At 37.5% G+C, this 20,024-nt stretch overlaps 1 long non-coding RNA gene across 2 annotated transcripts; it reads left to right on the top strand.

Moving 5' to 3' along the window:
* Window positions 1–1,015: 1,015 nt before the first annotated feature.
* LOC124983227 (uncharacterized) lies at window positions 1,016–14,415 on the top strand. 2 transcript variants are annotated; one of them, XR_007108378.1, is made up of 4 exons: window positions 1,016–1,066; window positions 1,963–2,066; window positions 2,188–2,264; window positions 9,580–14,415. It is a non-coding gene; the product is annotated as an uncharacterized LOC124983227 (long non-coding RNA). The 2 variants fall into 2 exon arrangements; XR_007108379.1 differs by lacking the exon at window positions 2,188–2,264.
* The last annotated feature ends 5,609 nt before the right edge of the window (window positions 14,416–20,024 follow it).

Raw genomic sequence — 20,024 nt, 5'->3', positions numbered from 1 at the left:
TGTCCATCTATACAAAAATATTCTAAAGAATCTGCGAAAAGTCTACTAGAAATAAATGAGTTAAGCAAAGTCAAAGGATACAAGGTTAGGTTAACATTTTAAAACCAGTAGTATTTGTATATATTAAGAATAAACAAAGTTTTATATTATCTTCATATGTTTCTCATCCTCTTTCTTGAAATAAAGAGGGAGGGAGAAAGTAGGAAGGGAGGGAGGCAGGAAGGATCTAAAGTAAATATGACTAAGCACTGTGATTGATACCAGGGTGTTTAAAAATTGCTTTATGTGCTTTTCTTTATACTCAAAGTGTTTTATACTCCAAAATGTTACTTGTTCTTGTGAACATGAAAATACATTAAAGTGTAAGAAATATAATCCTTTCATCCAAAGAAAATTACTCTTAACATTTTGCTGTATATGTTCCCAGGCTGTGCCACACTTTCATTAGTCTGAATATCATACACGTAATATATGTTGGTGGTGTTTTTGTTGTTGTTGTTGTTGTTGTTTGTATTTTTAAAAAGCCTAGTAATTTTCAAAACCGTGCTTATATTCATGAGGGGAATGGTATTCATATCTGCATTTTCCCTCTTTGGGACGGCTTGTCTTCCTTGATTCTACAGTATTTTGTCATTGCCCCACAGCCTATTTGTAAACAGATTGCATGGGTTGTCCTTTGCCTCGTTCTGTCCACCTGGGGGCTATCTCCGTCCATCTCAGATCAACAGCTAGACGGAGGCCGTCACACGGTGTTCCCAAACCAAGTCTCGCTGTAATCTGGGATTCATCCAGATCAATCTGCTGTGTGAAATGAGGTCTCGGAACATACTTCCAGGCTTTCTGACACCTTTAATAAAAAAACTACAATCCCATCGGGCTCTGCTCCCGCCCCCACCAGCCCTCTTCGCCCTGCGCCTGCGCGTTCTACGCGCGGACTACAACTCCCAGGATGCATCGTGCGGCGGCCCGCGCTACCCTACTTCCTGCCGGGGCGTATCCTGAGTATTTGTGGCTGGGGGAGTCAGAAAAGCTTAAGGTGGAAAGAGCATAAGGGCTGCTTGGGAAGGTATTGGGAATCATTTTTATTGTTCTGAGGGGAAAAGTCGCATGCCGCAGCAGGGAGACATCTGTCTGGTTTTCTGGTGTGCACAGACCTTGCTTTTTTGAACTGGGAGGGAGGTCCTTGCACCTCGCTTTCCGGCAAGCCGGGTTCACCGCTTGCTCTTTCCATTAGGTAATGTTTTCTTTGGGTTTGTCAGAGATCTCCCCCAGAGTGGGACAGCCCCGCAGTCCTGGGTTTTGTTGATGTGGTGACTTTATTATTATTTTATTTATAGCTTCACAGAGATTTTAGTGGGAAATTAGAAGACCACATGAGTAGACTGCCAAAATATTTTACCCTGGAAACCCGTGCACTTTGTTGATGTTGTTCTAGGGACACTTTAACACCGAACTACATCCCTTTTAGTGTGTGTGTGTGTTTTCGTTTTTGGAAACCGTCTCGCTAAATTGCTGAGGCTGGCCTCGAATTTGTGAGCCTTCTGCTTCAGCCTCCCCAGTCTCTGGGATTACAGGCATACGCCACCCTGTGCGCCTCATGCACACTTTTTTTTTTTTTTTTTTTAATTTATACAGACTGCATTTTGATTCATTGTACACAAATGGGGTACAACTTTTCGTTTCTATGGTTGTGCACAATGCAGATTGATACCATTGTGTAATCATACATGTACATAGAGTGATGTCTGTCTCTTCCACCATCTTTCACGCACACTTCTTTAACGGACTGTACCTAGGTAATTTTGTATTTTATTACAGTTGGACCGCAACCCTTATTTTTCTGATGTTTTCAAAAGATTATTAATATGTTCTGAAAACAGAACCATGCGGAGATGCTTAAGTAGAAATGAGAAGTCTCCTTAATATTGCTTGACTGACAGCCTTGCCACATGTAATTCATAGGAAACTACAGTCCCCACCCAACTTCGCCAAAAGCAAAACATTTGCATTCAGGAATGAGGGGCTATCAGACTGAAATTAACCAAGGAGTGAATGGTGGCTGGAAGGTGAGCAATTAGAGGAGATCATAAATTATTTTTCCAAAAAAAGTATTCTTATTGAATGGAAAGGTGGGATTTGGGTCTGAGACCCCACTCTGCCATTTGTTAACTTTGTAATCTCTTCCAGGTTAATTTACCCCATCTGTGAAATAAGGATATTACCTGTCTTTTCCACTTGACAGTTTTTGTGGAGATAATTCGAAGGTGTGTGAACACAGTTCCTAAACTCCATAATCACCACAAGTGAGTGGGTAGTAATAATAATGAGGCAAGTGTAATGCAAGGCGGAATTTTTAGAAATGCCAATAAAAAGAAGAATTGACTCAGCAAAAGTGAGGTGCTAAGCAACTCAGTGAGACCCTAAATAAAGTACAAAATAGGGCTGCGGATGTGGCTTAGTGGTCGAGTACCCTGAGTTCAATATACCCAGTACTCCCCCCCCAAAAAAATAAAAAAAGAAGAGTTGAAACAGTAACTGTGGGGTAGGGATTGTGAGTAAAGTAAGTGAATCTGGGAAGGGCCGGAAGGCCTGGGATCAGACAGATGGGTCAAGCAGCAGTACCTCTCATTGGTCTCTAACTGTAGGATTGTAGGAACCACATCTGTCTTGGTCACAGTTGTTTGGCAATGTCTAGAACAGCATCCAGCACACAGTGCTTTTGCTTTTATGTTCTCTGCTCAGAACACTCTTACTCTGTGTCAGGGTTCCTCAGAGAAACAACCAGTAGGAGATTGTGTGTGTGTGTGTGTGTGTCTACATGTATGCATACATTAATGTATATACTTGTGCATATGCATGCATATACACACATATATGTGCCATATATGTAGAAGTATATGCATATACTAGATAGTTATGCGAGTATGTATAGGTGTGCATACATTAGTATACATGTATGTACACCCATGGAAAAAAATACACACATATACAGATACTAAGAGATTTCAAGAATTTGACATATACAGTTGTGGGGAGTGGCAAATCCAAAATCTGTAGGGTAGGCAGATAGACTGGAAATTTTTAAGGTAGAAATGATGTTAGAATCTTGAGGCAGAATTTATTCTTCTTTCATGAAGCCCTAATTTTGTTTCTAAAGCCTTTTAACTGAGTAGATGAGGCCTGCCCACATAATTGAGGGTAGTCTTTTACTTAGAGTCAAGGTATGTGGACTTGGCTCCTATCGTCACGTTAACCCCATCTCCAAACTACCTTCACTGTAACACCTAGATTAGTGTTTGAGTCAATAATCAGGTACTACAGTCTTGTCAAGTTGACCCATAAAACCATCACATTCCCAGAAAATTTTTGCTCCAATGTTGTTTTCATAACATTTAAAATTGAAATCCTATGCATACACCCTTACATTTCCTATCGTCCCCCATCCTAATTCACAAGTTCGCCCTGTACAGAGTCAGGGCATATTCTCTTTAGTTTAAGGTCTTTTTATTTTGTTTCAAAACACATTGAAAATCTTTGAGCATATATGGCCCCCAAAACAGATTAATTGATGTTGAACTCTTGAGTTTGCCCCAAGCTACTATTTTAAGCACAGGGTTGTTTGGTTCTAAGTCAGAGTCTCCCTTCATTTGCTTCCTATGTATACATGAGAGAAAAAATGCTGTCTCTGCTACTGATGTTCTGTTAACTAAGATTCTCTTCTTTTCTGAGTTTTTTGCTGTGGACAAGAGAAATGTTACTCCAATCCAACCTTACTGTAATTATTATCACATACAGATTTTTTAAAAAGATCCAAAGAAATATACACTCACATTCAACCCTAAATACTTCTGTTGCTTAAATATCAATATAATTTCTAATATTCAAATAAATTAAATATTGGTCCCCCACAATAGCAGATACTTTTTCTGATATGTAAGCCATGTGTTCATCAGACAAGTACTAATCCTGAAAAAGGCATTTGGTCATCCCATGACATCATGCCTGATTTTAACCGTTTTGTGAAAGACATTTATTGTCATAAAGAAAAGTAAATTTCCTGTAGAAGAAAGATGAAGGCGGGATATTTGAAGGTTTCTTCTGGTCTGTTTTCTGTAGTATCTCACTATAGCTAGTTATAACCCTTCATGTTTATTTAAGGTGTGGGAAGATTGTGAAATAATAGACAGTTGGCTGCAGCATCTGAGTTATGTTTTGGCTTCTTGATTTCTGCTTTGCTCTGTTGTTTTGAGAAATAAATGGAGAGTCATAGTTTAAGAATGATAAACTCTCTCAACTGTTCTTTTTTGACTCCAGGCTATTGTTGCACGTATATAGGATTGTGGAATTTGGAATAACATTCTTTTGAGTATCATCCAGTTCAGGATGGCTAGACTTTGATGGGGAACAGTGGTCACCTCGACCTTCCTTCATTACAAGATATTTCCTTAACCAAATGTTAAGGGTGGGATCATGAAAGTATCACTGATCTGAGCTTTCTCTCCCAAGTGGCAAACAATGCAGATTTAAATTGGTTATTCCTTGTTGTCCAGTGTGTTTAGTTTTGGACATGTTCATAGTAAAGAATCAAAACAGTACCTTTGGGCTGGGGATATAGCTCAGTTGGTAGAGTGCTTGCTTGTAAGCACAAGGCCCAGGGTTCAATCCCCAGCACTGCAAAAAAAAAAAACAAAAAAAAACAAAAAAAAAAACAGTACTTTCAAATTTATTTTTTTCAAATCAAGGATGTACTGATTTATGTCCTGTCCAGGCAATGAAGTGTCTTGATAAATCCTAACAGGAAAAGTCAGGGATACAACAGAGTAGGACTCTACACTTGACCTTTTTGTTTTGTTTAAAGGTGGGATGTCTAAATCGATATCCTTTCTGGGAACTAACACATCTGGCAGAGGTGGAAACCTCCTTTTGTTATTAACATTGATTACTGCCCAGTTACTGCAGAGAGGGAGTTTCACATCAAATCCTGATTTTTTCCCTTAAAGCCTTGTGATTATTTCCATTAGCTCCTTCTTCAGGGAAAAGGGAATATTCAGGTTCTTTTTAAACGTTGCTCTTTTCATTCCTGAGATATGTCAACTGAGATCACTTTGGGGGTAAAATTGGAATTGAGTTCCCAAGATTTCTGCCACTTCCCAGGAACAGTGGCTCTGACTTCTTGCCTAACTCATCATCTCAGTTTCTAGAAGGACCTTTTGTCTTATCTTGCTAGATTCTTACCAGAAGTCTTTTACTCCAACTCTGACCTCCTGTGTTGCTTGTTTTCCCTTTACAATTCATGTGGAGCCCCAATTTTTTATTTCCTGGTGTTTTTTTCCTTCAGACTTTCCAAGGAAATTAAATTTTTACTCTTTAATATACAGGGAGTTTAGCCTCACATACCCTTCTCAGCTTTGCAAATCCAAAATCTTATCAATGTGTCTTGCTAAACAATGGATGTTACCTGAGGTCATTCATCCCTTAGTGTTGATGCAAGTTTTGAAGTTTCAAATATTTTCTCCCTTCTCTAGCATCCTTTATACCTGAACATGAGTCTTATTTTCTGACTGATTTGAACTGTGCCATGCTTGCTTAAAAATAGAAGCACCTAGTCATTTTTTAATGAAAATCTTATTTCTCATTCTAATGTGCTTATTCTCCTCTTCATTATTTCACTCCACAAGTCAATACTATGCAACTCTTAGACCTCATGCACAGAAAATTAGTATGGAATACAAGAGTAAACAAGACAAAAGAAAAGTCCCTTCCCTCCTAAAGTTTATATTGTAGTGAGAGGCAGACGATAAACCAATGGATAAATTATACAATGGCAGGTAATGGTAAACGCTATGGAGAAAAAAAAAATCCTGTAAGGTAAAGGGCTAAAGAATGAGGACACTAGCATTTCAGACAGAATGATAGGGAAAGGTCTTTTAGAGGATGTGACCATTGACAAGGTCCCAGAATAAAGTAAGAAAGTGAGTCATGCAAACATTTTGGCAAAGAAAAAACATTTCTGAGAGAGACAGAAAATGCAAAGGCCTTAGGCAGGGGGAGGCCCAGGACCAGCAGGGAGAGCAGAGTGACTGGAGCATAGTGAGGGCAGGAGGAGCGGTAGGCAGAGCTGTGGCCCGGGAAGTCAGGGGCTGGATCATTTACAACCCTTCAGGCTAAGGACTTTGGATTTTATCGTTAAGTGTGATAGAAAGTCACTGGACAGGGCTGGGGATATGGCTCAGTTGGTAGAGTGCCTGCCTTGTGAGCACAAGGCCCTGGGTTCAATCCCCAGCACCGCAAAAAAAAAAAAAAAAAAAGGAAGTCACTGGACATTTTGGATCTAGTTTTTATTTTTTAAATGAGATAGTTCACATACCATAAAACTTGCCCTTTAAAAGTGTACAATTCAGTGGTTTCCATGCTCCAGAGCTGTACAACCTTCACTGCTGTATAGTTCCAGAACATTTCATCACCCCCAAAATAACCCTTCAGCAGACCCTTCAACAGGTCACTCCCCATTCTCTTTCAGGTCCTAGAAACTATGAATTTACTTCCTGTCTCCGTGGACTTACCTATTCAGGACATTTCATATAAATGAAATCATGTAGCTTGTGACCTTGTGTGTCTGGCTTCTTTCACTTAGCATGTTTTCAGAACTCATAAATTATAGGATTTATCAGTGTTTAATTCCTTTTTATATCTGAATAATATTTCATTATATGCATATATTACATTTTGTGTATCCATTAATGAATTGATGAATATTTGGACCATTTCCACTTTAGGCTGTTATGAATAATGGTGATATCAAAATTTGTGTACAAGGTTTTCTATGAGTATGTGTTTCAGGAGTAGAATTGCTGGATCATATGGTAACTTTGTGCTCAATCTTCTAAGGAGCTGCAGACTGTTTTCCAAAGTATCCCTACCAGCAATGTGAGGGGTTCCAATTTCTCCACATCCTCATCAACACTCATATTTCTTGTTTTTTAATCATAGCCACCTAACATGTATGAGAGCTTATCCCATTGTTGCTTTGATTTGCATTTACCCAATAACTAACGAAGCATCTTTTCATGTGTTTGTCACCTGTATGTCTATGGAAAAATGTCTATTCAAATGTGCTATGGTTTGAATGTGTCCCTCAAAGTTCATGATTTAGAGATTTGATCCTCAGTGTGGCAGTATACGTATAAGAGATTAGGCCAGGAGGGTTCAGCCATCACGAATGGATGAACGTTGTTATTGTGGGATTGAGTTCTTTATAAAAGGACGAGTTGGGCATCTTCTTGCTCTCTCAGCTTCCCTTTGCCCTCCTACCATGGAAGCATATAACAAGCAGGCTCTTGCCAGATTGTTACCACTCAAACCTTGAACTTTCTAACTTCTAGAACTGTGAATCAATACACTTCTGTCCATTATTAATTACCCAATCTGTTTGATATAGCAGCATAAAATAGTACAAACTCAAGTAAAACCCTTTGCCCATTTTTAATTGGATTATATCGTTTAACTTTTGGGTTTGAATTCAGTGGCATGTAACCACCGAGCCACATCCCCAGCCTTTTATTTTTTCTTTTGAGACAGGATCTCAGTTGCTCAGGGCCTTACTAAATTTCTGAGGCTGGCTTTGAACTTGAGATCCTCCTGCCTCAGCTTCCTGAGCTGTGGGATTACAGGTGTTCACACCACACCCAGCTTACCTGTTGAGTTCTGAGAGTTACTTATGTATTCTCTATACTTGACTCTCATTAGATATGTGACTTCCAAATATTTTTTTCTGATTTTTCAATTCCTCGATTATATCCATTGAAAGTTTTTAATTTTGATATTCTAATTTGCTTATTTTTTCTTTGATTGATTTGGTGACCCAGCTAAGAAATCATTGTCTAATCCAAGGGCATAAAGATTTACATCTGGCGCTGGGGCTGTAGCCCAGTGGCAGAGTACTTGCCTAGCACATGTGAGGCACTGGATTCAAGGCTTAGCACCACATAAAAGTAAAAACAAATAAAATAAAGCCATGCTGCCCATCTACAACTACAAAAAATAAAAAAGAAAAAAGATTTACATCTATGTTTCCTTCTAAGAGACTTATAGTTTTAGCTGTCATATTTGGGCCTTTGTTCCATTTTGAGTTAATTTTTATAAAATATGTGAGGTAAGATCCAAATATGTTATTTTTCATGTGTCTGTTGCCCCAACATCTTTTGTTGAAAAGAAAATTCTTCCACTAATGAATTGTTTATGTGCCCTTGTCAAAGAGCCAATTGACCAGGAAAATGGATAAAACTTGAGAACATAATGTTAAGTGAAATAAGCCAAACTCAGAAGGTCAAGGGACATGTTTTCTCTGATGTGGGGAAGCTAGGGAGGAAAAAGGAAAACAAAGGTGTGTGTGTGGAGTCCATGCAAAAATCAAAGGGAGATCAGCAGAGCAGAGGAAAGAGATGAGGAAGGAGGGGAGGGAGCAGAAAGTGCTGGGGGGTGATGTTGACCAAATTATAGTGTTATGTGTGCACATGTACTAATATGTAACAACAAATCCCACCATTATGTACAACTATAATGTGCCAATAAAAATATGGGAAAAAATCAATTGGCTATTGATGCGTAGGTTTATTTCTGGACTTTTTATTCTATTTATTTGATCTATTTGTTTATCCTTATGCTAGTACCACACAGTCCTGATGATTTGGAACTTTGTAGAACATGTTGAAATTGAGAAATATGAGTCCTCCAACTTTGCTCCTGTTTTTCAAGATTGTTTTAGCTACTCAGAATCCCTTGAAATTCCATATGAATTTTAGAATTGCATCAATTTTAGAATTGTGTTTCTGCAAAACAGTCAACTGGTATGACATATCTAGAAGTAACACTATGGTTGTTGTGTAGAGAATATGCTATAAGAAACCAATTAAGAGGCTACTTTCTTTTTTTTTTTTTCTTTTTTTTTTGGGGGGGGTGCTGGGGATCGAACCCAGGGCCTCATACTTACAAGGCAAGCACTCTACGGACTGAGCTATCTCCCCAGCCCCCAAGAGGCTACTTTAGTGGCCAGGAGAAGGATGAAGATAGCTTAGAATGGGTTATCGACCCTAGGATTGTCAAGAAGTGGTTCCCTTTTAAAGCTGCAGCTCCCCACATTTGCAAATAGCCTGTATATGAGTAGTGAACAAAAGAGAAAAACTAAAGTTGATTATAGGTTTTGACACATGCAACCAAGTGAATGCTATTATTTGCTGAGATGGGGAACCCTGAGGAAAGAGACAGGTTAGAGGGAAGAAATCAAGAAGTAGTGGGCAGGGGCACGCTATATTTGAGATGCTTATTAATAATCCTTGTGGAAATAACAAGTAGAAACTTTCATATATACATACATATATACATATGTATATACACACACATATATATACACACACATGCACACATGCACATGCATTCCTACACATATATGGGAACCATGGTAGCTAAATCTAAGTGAGTGAACAGATGGCATACAGTATTCTAAGATGGAATGAAATGAGGAGGGAGTGTGAACAGAGGAAAGATCCAAAGATCGATCATGGGATATTATAACTTTTACAGGTTGGAAAGTGGAAGAGGATAGAACAAAAGAGATGCAGACAGCAGGAAGCCAGGAGACTTTGTGCAGTATCTTGGATGAGAAAGGAAGAAAATGTTTCAAGAATGAGGAGTGATTGTGTCACAAACAGAGAGTGAGTAAAACAAGGACTAAGAACTGTGCGTTGGAGGTCACTGAAGAACAGTTTCAGCAGTGTGGAGGACAAAAGAGTAAAGTAGTTTTGAGAAACAAAAGACTCTTTCAAGGAGTCTTTTTTCTTTATCTTATTTTTATCTTAGTATGTTTTACTGATGGAAAATTTCATGCACAAAAATAGCAAGACAGAGACTTCTACTTTGAAACAAAATGGAGTAACAGGGGCCATGTTTACTTTCCTACATGAAATAACTGAAAAATGGACAAAATATATGGAAGAGTGATTTGAAATGCCAGGAAACAGGCAAAAAAAGACAATGATCCCTGAAAGGCAGGAAACAAACGAGCGAGCCATGTGATTGCTGCAGCTTACTTGAGATAGTTTTTAGGCCTCAGCACAAAGACAGGGGTAGAGCTTGGTGGACTCTCTGAGTTGAGGATGTGGAACAGAGACTGAGAGTCTAGGGAGACCAAGGTAGCTCGAGGTCACGGAACAGATTACTGGAGAGGAGAGAGCTACACGCAGAATTTCTGCACGTATTTTCCCTTGATTATTTATCTCAGTACTTTTTACTACAAATCCCACTAGAAGGATTAGAAGGAATAATGCCTGGTACGAGCACACAGCACTGTGAATGGCACCTTTTCCCTTCAGCTAGAATGAATGGCATTTAGTATAAAATTCACAGGGTTTTGCCTCAATGAGACTAATGTGGCCCAGACAGAACATTGCCATGTCCCAGACAGAACACTGCCATGTCCCACCTGACATTTTAAAAGCAAGATTCCAAAAGATCATTGCTAAGTAACTGTTTTAATCAACTTTGTGTTGCTGACCAAAATACTAGACAAGAACAAGTTGGAGGAGGGAGAGTTTATCTGGGACTCCAGTTTCAGAGGTCTCATCCAGAAACTGCCAGGTCTATTTCTCTGGGCCCAAAGCTAGGCAGCACCTCATGGCTGAAGGGCAAGATGGAGAAAAACAGCTCACCACATGGGCCTGGAAGCAGAGGGGCAGAGAAGGGGCTGCAGGGAAGAACAACCCTTCTAAGGCATGCCCCCAGGAACCACCACCTCTCCAGCCATGCCCTGCCTGCCTGCAGTTACTAACCAGTCAGTCCATCAAACTAGGATGGGTTGATTAAATACAATCACTTTGCCTCTGAATATTCCAGCATTAACACAAGGAGCTTTGCGGGGACACCTCATCCAAACCAAAACAGTAACTTGAAAACATCCCAGGAGATAGCTCAAAAATACAGGAATACAAACATACCCAGTACCCTTCAAGTTAAAATTAGTAATGCCTGGCATGTAAAAAAAAAGTTACTAAGCAGGAAAAGAAACAAGAAAATATTATTATCACTAAGAGATAAACCAAAACTAGCCCATAATTAACATATACATTAGAATTAGAAAATAAAGTCTAGGAAATAATTATTATGACTATATTATATATGTTTAAAAAGTTAAAGCTGTAGAAGATATTAAAGCACATCTTCTAGAGATGAAAACTATAATATCAATGATAAAAATATAATGGGTAGAACTAATAACAGATCAAATATTATAGATCACAGTTCAAGAAAAGACTAGTGAACTTGAAGATATAATAGAAACTATCTAAAACAAGACACATAAAGAAAAGAGAATAATAATTGAAAAATGATCAGAGCATCAGTAAATTGTGGAACAACTTCCAGTAGAAGAAAATACAAGAGAAAACACTTATGGGGTCTGGTGAAGATTTTTCACATACCACATCAAAAGTAGTACACATTAAAAATTTTAATAAATTGGACTTACCAAAATTAAAATGTTTGCTTTTTAAAGGGCACTGTTTCTGCTTCTTAAAAGACATTGTTAAGAGGATAAAAGGATTGGGAGAAAATATCTGAAAATCATATATCTGATAAAGGATTTACATCCAGAATATTTAAAAAATATTCTTAAAACGCAACAATAAGGAAATAGTTCAATAAAAAGGGATAAAAGATTTAAACAGGAACTTTATTAAAGAAAATTTGTAAATGAAAAGTAAGCACATTAAAAGATGCTCAACTTCATTAGTAACGAAATGCAAATTAAAACCACAATGAGAAATCATACCTAATGGAATGGTAACAATAAAAAAAAAAACCTAACTATATGCCAAGTGTTGATTAGGATGTGGAGGATCTGGAACTCATACACAGAGAATAGCAATATAAAATTATACAAATACCCTGGAATACAGTTTTTCAGTTTTTTAAAAATTTAAATGAACACCTGCCATATGATCAGTCATTCCATTCCAGGTATTTATGCAGAATAAATGAAAGCATATGTCTACTTAAAGACCTGTAAGAGCTTTATTTGTAAGACCCCTAAACTGGAAATAATCCCAGTGCCCATCAACAGAGGAATGGATAAGCAAACTCTAGTATAAGTAATTCTCAGCAATAAAGAAATTGAACTGTTTGTGCATGCTGCTGCAACATAGATGAGTCTCAAAATTTTTATTCTGTGTGAAAGAAACCGGACAAAAGAGAGAGAACATATTGAATTATTTCATTTGTAAAATTTCTATAAAATGAGCCAGACACCATGACTTGCATCTGTAGTTTCAGCTATTCGGGAGGCTGAAACAGGAGGATCACTTGAACCCCTTGAACCCAGGGGTTTGGGTCTATCCTGGGCAACATAGTAAGGCCCCATATCAAACAAATATTAGAAAATGCAAATGCATTGATAGTGACAAATCAGTCAGTGGTTGGCTGGGGAGGTAGAATAGGAGGGAAGAGTTTCAAAGGGGAACTAGGTATCTTTCGGGGGTCATACATATGTTCACTATCTTGATTTACTGGTATGTTGTGCTAATTACTTATTAAATTCCACATATCAAATATATACAGTTTATTATATGTCAACTATAGTTAATAATTTTTTTTAAATTATAATGTAGCAAGATAAATATAATATTCCCATCACCCAGCTTAAATAACTTTCAGCATTCTGCTATTCTCTTTCAAGGAGTTTTGCTATCAAGGGGAGCAGAGAAATGGGCTGTGCTTAGAAAGATCTGACATCAAACAAGCATTTTTAATTTTTACTAAGATGAGACATGCTACAGTGTGCTTGTATGTAGATGAGAGGAGAGGACAAACTGACACAAGAGTAGAGCAAATGACTGAGAGTCCTTGAGTGGCAGGAGGGCCTGGGCTGGTGTTGTGTGTGCAAGGGAGGGATGGGCCTGGGAGAAGAGAATAGCTCATCTATGACAGGAGGGAAGACAAAGACATGAATAGGTTCACTTAATAGGCCATACTGAGTCATTGTTACTGATGATAATATCAGTAATTACAATGAGAATAGTTAATAGGCTTTTGTATTCATTAATAAGATGAGTCACACAAATTTAGCAGTGCTTGAGTTACTTGGATGAAGTTTTCAACAAAGTTACCAATAAGTATGTTATAGGTACAGATTTCTCTGTATTTTCAGCTAAGAAAAAACAATGACCCCAACCCCAGCTCTCATTTGGTCTGAATTGGAGTAATCAATTGCCCTAGATGTTGGAAACTCTTCTGCCTGTATATTCAGTGTTAAATTATATTTCCATTCATTTTTTTTTTCGGTGTTTGTGGTATCTCACAAGTAACTACTTCTGTTTTCCTATTTCCCAACACCTTGTTGGGACCACCTTCACTTTTACCACCACTATCTACACAACAAAAGTAACAATGGTTACCATTTATTAAACGTTGCTAGGCGCCACTATCTCCATCTTCATAGCAGCCCTGTGAGGTAGATGGTATGATTAGCCCCTGTTGACAGCTATGGAAAATTAGGTGTCAGAGTTAGGCTATTGCCCCAATATCACATCTCAGAAATATGAGAGCCAGAATGAAAATTCAAGTCCATCTGACTCTAAAGTCCTTGCTCTGAAGAGTTATTAGGCTATATGACTGGTCCTTATAAATGAGAAGTTTTACTGGCAAGAGTAGATATATTCATTTTTCTCTCCAATTCTAATTTATTGTAAAGATCATATTTTGACAATAATAAAAGAACTCGGAAAAATGAAAATAATTCACAGTTCCGACATCCTGTTGCAACAACTGTTTTCATTTTTCTCCATTTCCTTTTGATCCTTATCCATATGTACATATTTTGCATAGTTGTAGATGCAATTTTATATTCTGTTTTTATGCTTAATGTTATAACAGACATTTTCCTTGTTGCTATTTCAACTTTAATGGATGTATTACTACTTATAAAAATGGAATATTAAAATATTAAATTATTGTGTTTTGTTAATGTGTGATGATTTAGTTAATCAATTACCCACAGTGGACAAGATTTGTTTCCAGTTTTTTAGTTTTATAAACAAAGCTGAAGCAAACTGATATCCCCCCATCTTTTGTCAATTTTCTCTTAGGATATATTCCCAGGAATAAGATTGCCAAATAAGAATTTGAACATATTTATGAATCTGATACTTTAAAAAAGGATAAAATTAGGAGAGTTTGTATCTTAGATCAAGGTAGATAAATTTTATAACTATCAAGAATGGATTAACTATATGAATTATTGTTTAGGAGGGTCACAATTGAAGAAAAACTGGGAATGACTGCTAATGGGTACACAATTGCTTTTGGGGATGTTGAAATATTCTGGAATTACATAGTGACGATGGCTATCCAGCAATGTTGTACTAAAAACACAATTATATGTTTACAGTGGAAGGGGATGTGAATTATATCTCAATAAAGCTATTATAAAAAATTCAAATTGGTGTTGTGGTTTATCTGCTCTAGGGCCCTTGGCAAATGCTGTAGGTTGCATCCTCTAGAAGTTGATGCTGAGACAGTTTGGGGTTCAGGATGCTGGGCAAAAGCAGGACAGGGCGGAGGAAGTGAGGTGTGGGCCTGACAAACTTGGACCAATCCAGAGCTCTGATGAGATCAGGCGTGCCCAGGTTAGTATGGCCGTAGGCCAACCTGGAGCTCTGGACTGTCAAAACTCATGCATTGAACTGAAATAGTCAGGCCTTCACACAGTCCCAACCTAGTGCTCTGTAAAGAAAACTGCTGTGTGCTGGCTTGGAAAGGGAGGGCATGACCTTAAGTGAGGGGCTCTCTGCTGCTGGGGCTGACTACACTGGTCCACTCCCCACAGCTGGGCACCAAGGCCTGCCTTGGCCAGGGGCCTGGATGCCATATCTGTGTCTGTCATAGCAAGTTGCTTTGACCTCTTTTGCCTCAATTCCCTCATCTGTGAAACCGAGATAATAGTTTGACTTACTTCTTGGGATCGTTACAGAATTAAATATGATTATGCATATAAAATATTTAGAATAGTACTTGTCATATGATGTTTATAAATGTTTAAAACATGCTATGTTATTTTCTTATACTCTACTAAATAATATAGTCAGTTTTGCCCAGACTGTGCTAAAGAATTACAGTGCAATATGTATATTGAGAAGGCTTTGAAAGTTTTATAAAAAAAAATGGACTTCATTTTTTAGAGCAGTCTTAGGTTCACAGCAAAAATAAGCCAAAAATGCTGGGCATGGAGGCCCACACCTGTAATCCCAGCAGCTGAGGCAGGAGGATGGCAAGTCCAAAGTCAGCCGCAGCAATTTATCGAGGCCCTAGGCAATTTAGTGAGACCCTGTGGCTCAGTGGATAAGTGCCCCAGGTTCAATTCCTGGTACAAAAAACAAAACAAAACAACAACAACAAAAAACACCCAAGAATATAAAGAATTCCCTCTTATTCCTCCTCCCCACATACCTGCACATCCTTCCCTTCTATTCTGGAAACACTTACAGAAAGGAATGGCATCTATTGGAGGTGGCTTACGTATGCTTTGAGGCCAGAATGGGCAAAACCTAAAAGGAACCACTTGGATAATGTTGTGAAACCTTCCCTGCCCCCAGTTTCTCCATTATCTGTCTATTTATGGCTGGTATTTCTATCTCATTCAATCATTCCACACAGTGAACATGGGTTTATTGGATCCTTCCAGCTATGACAGTTCACTGAGAACAGAACCTCATGTTGAGGACATTAGTTTTGATAAACAGATTTGGGCTGTAGTTTTAGAATGGTGGGCGGGAGCTCCCCAGTGCAGGAATTCAGGGGCCGTGGGCCTGGATGCTGCCAACAGCAGAGCCTGAGCACTGTGGAGAAGGCAGCAGGAGCCCTGGGTGCCTTGCTTCGGAGTTGTGTGGGAGGATCAAGAGAGGGAGGCACATGATCTGAAAGGGAGGATGTGAGATAACAAGCAGCCTCTGCTGAGTCATAGCTTCGCCTAAGGATGACTCTGAGTACAGTTCTGGAGAAGGGGAGACAGTCGAGATATCCTACTTTTAAATTTTTGGTTCAATTTCAATTTTTATCCAAATCGTATGGGAGAAAATTTCGAAGTTTCGAGACAGTTTTGCTTTTCATAAAAAATGATCATACATTGAAACTGACTTTGGGGAGAGGATATGCAATCTGTGAATTTTAACACATGTGAATTAAGGTAGCCACCACGGCAATCAGAATACCCAACACCTCTCCCACCGCGCAAACTGCAAGCTATAACCTCTCACAACCCCTGATCCTATATTCCATCATTATAGTCTGAGACAGCTCTGCTTTTAATAGTCTTCTGTTTTTATCTTCACAGAATTTGTAAAGATTATGGGCTTTGGAGTTGGAAGGAAATACTTCCTCCTCCACTGCTACATATGAGATTTTGGAAGATTAACTTAATGCAACGTGGGAAGAAAAGGTAACACTCACAGGATCTCCCCTGCCGCTGAGGGTAAGTCTGTCTCTGTCATCCTGACAACTAGATCAAAGTCAAGCTAAGCAGGGGTCTAGACTAGGGTGATTTACAGTGAAAGGACGGAAAGTTACTTGAAGAAAAGAAAAGAAAAAAAGAAAGAAAGAAAGAAAGAAAGAAAGAAAGAAAGAAAGAAAGAAAGAAAGAAAGAAAGAAAGAAAGAAAGCAGGTTTGACAGGTGAAATGAGACCAGGCAAAAAGCAAATGAGGGTGGCAAAACCAGGATTCTAACCCAGGTGACCCCGCTCCTGACCTTGGAACTCACCTACTTCATTTTACAATACAGTTGTAACACATGGAAACAAGGAGTTCATATCATCTTCTGTATTTTACAATGCACAGAATTATTCTGACATTTTACTTTCTTTACAAAAAAAGACATTTTGAATTATCACTTAAATTTTTAAATTTAAATGTATAACTATACCTTTCTCATTATAAAATGTTCTCTTGATGATTTAGGGCTTATATTACAGAGAAGATTAGTATCTACTACTCACTTCTACCTAGTTCTTCGGTCCTTCCCATAGGCGATTATTTTGTCTACTTATTTTGTGGATTTTCCTTCCACTTAAAAATGTATCTGAGTTGTATTTCCACCTTACTTAATGCACACTATTTTCTGGAGATCACTCCATCACAATATATGGAAATATTTATCATTAAGAGCATGCTTTTGAGGAGATAGAGATGGAATGCAGGAATTGTTATAATGTCAGTTTTTTGACTGCATGGAATTAATTAGAAATCAATAACAGAAATATCTCTAGAAAGAACTTCAAAAAATTGAATATTAATCAACACATTTCTTTTCTTAAAGAAGAAATCACAAAGAAAATTGGAAAATATGATTTGAATGAAATTGACCATACAATATATCAAATCTGTGAGACATAGCTAAAGCAGAGTTTTCAGGAAAATTTATAGGTTTAAACACTTATGTTGGAAGAGCAGAAAGTTCTCAAATTATTTACCTAAATTTCCCATTAAGATAGATACCTGAAAAATGCCATGCATAGTGGCGCACGCCTGTAATCCTAGTGGATCAGGAGACTGAGGAAGGAGGATTGCAAGTTCAAAGCCAGCCTCAGCAACTTAGAAAGGCACTAAGCAACTCAGTTAGACCCTGTGTCATAAAATACAAAATAGGGCTGGGGATGTGGCTCAGTGGTTGAGTGCCCCTGATATCCACCCCCACAAAAAAAAAAGATACCTGAAAAACAAGAGCAAATTAAAACTTAAGTTAGCAGAAAGAAAGAGATAATAGAAGAACAGAAGTCAATGTACTAGAAAACAGGGGGAAAGAGAGAAAATAAATAAAACAAAAACCTGGATCTTTGAAAAGATCAATAAAATTGATAAACCTCTATCCACAACAAAGACACAAATGACCAATATTAAGAATAAAAGGGGGCTGGGGAGATAGCTCAGCTGGTAGAGTGCTTGCCTTGCAAGCACAAGGCCCTGAGTTCAATCCCCAGTACTGCAAAAAAAAAAAAAAAGGGAGATACCATTACAGATTCTACAGATATTATAATAAGGATTATTGTGGTCAGTTTTATACCAATAAATTTGATAATTTAGATAAAAGGAACACATTTCTTGAACGACATGAACTACTAAGGCTTACTCAACAAGAAACAGCTTGAACAACCTTCTATTACAGAGACTGGATTAAAGGAATTGAATTTGTAGTAAAAAACAAAACAAGACAAAACAAAAACCTTTCTACAAAAAAGCTGACCCACATGAATTCAATGGTGAATTTTACCAAACACTTAAAGAAAAATAATATCATTTATTCACAAACTCTCCCCAGAAATGGGCCAACATTACCCTGATAGGAAACAATACAAAAACAATATTAAAAAAAACCCTACAGATTAATATACTCATTAGTACAGATCCAAGTATCTTAACAAAATATTAGGAAATTTAATCCAGCAGTACGTAAAAGGAATAATATATCATGACTAAATGAGGTTTATCTGAGGAAGGTAAAACTCTCCAGATGTTTGAATATCAGTCAGTGTCCTTCATCCTCCTAACAGATGATAAAAGATAAATTATATGATTATCTCAGTAGATGCAGAAGAGGCATTTTATAAAATTTAACCTCAATTCTTGATAAAACAAAAAAGCTCTCAGGAAATGAGGGATAGTGACATCCTTAATCTGATAAAGGCTGTCAATGAGCAACCTCGGTATAATCACACACACAATGTGAAAGACTCAAAACTTTACCATTATGAATGAGGATGAGACAAGTATGTACGTTCTCAACACTTCTACTCAATATTGCATTCAAGGTCCTATGCAGTACAGCAAGATCAGACAATTATACAAAACGCATATATTTTTGAAAAGAAGTAGTACTGTCTTTACTTGTAGATTACATTGTCATTTGCATAGAAAATCCCAAATAATCTACAGATAAAGCTACTATAACTAATAAACAAGTTTATCAAGATGACAGGTTTCAAAATCAATATAAACAATTGGATGTTGAAATTAAAAATCATTTGCAATGTCATAAAAAATACTTAGGGATAAATTTGACAAAACACAAGATCTATACATACACAACTATGTAACAACTGAAATTATAGAAAACTTAAATCATGTTCATAGATTGGAAAACTCAATATTGTTGAGATGTCGTATCTCTCCAAATTGATCATTATAGTCAATACAATTCCACCTAAAATCTCAGCAAGTTTCCTGTTAATAGTAGCAACTTGATTTTACCATTTATAGCAAAAGCAAAGGATGTTATATAGCCAAAAAATGTTTTTGAATATCAAGAATAAAGTTAGAGAACTTATAATACTTGGTTCAAGACATTTTAAATTGGCATAAAAATAAGATAGATAAATCAATGGAACAGAATAAAGAAACCTGAAATCAACCCAAGTTTATGGTCATTTGATTTTGGCAAAGCTACAAACATAATTTCACGGGGAAAGAACAGGCTTTTTGTTTTCTTTCTTTCTTTCTTTCTTTTTTCCTGGTACCAGGGATTGAACCAGGGGTACTCAACCACCCAGTCACATCGCCAACCCTTTTTATATTTTATTAGAGGCAGGATCTTGCTGAATTGCTTAAGGCCTCTTTAAGTGACTGAGATTGCGTTTGATCCTGTAATCCTCCTGCCTCAGCCTTCTGAGTCACTGGGATTACAGTTGTACGCCACTGCACCTGGGTAAGAATAGTCTTTTCAATAAATGGTGTTCAAATAATGGAACATCTTTAGGTAAAGGAAAGAACCTTGGCCTTTACTTTGACTCATATGCAAGTTACCTTGAAATATCATAAAATTTAATATGAGGCAAATCTACAAAAGATCCAGAAAAAAATGCAGAAGGGAAATTTTAAGACCTTGGCTTAGGCAAGGAAAAGCAGGAATCATAAAAGAAAAAAAAATCAATAAATTATGCTAATCATAAGTTATAACTTTTGCTTTTGAAGAGATACTGCTAAGAAAATAGAA

This window comes from Sciurus carolinensis, chromosome 4, assembly GCF_902686445.1.
Source record: "Sciurus carolinensis chromosome 4, mSciCar1.2, whole genome shotgun sequence".
Taxonomy (NCBI): Eukaryota; Metazoa; Chordata; class Mammalia; order Rodentia; family Sciuridae; genus Sciurus; species Sciurus carolinensis.
The sequence above is the reverse complement of the archived record's forward strand: the minus strand, read 5'-3'. Positions and strand labels throughout refer to the sequence as shown.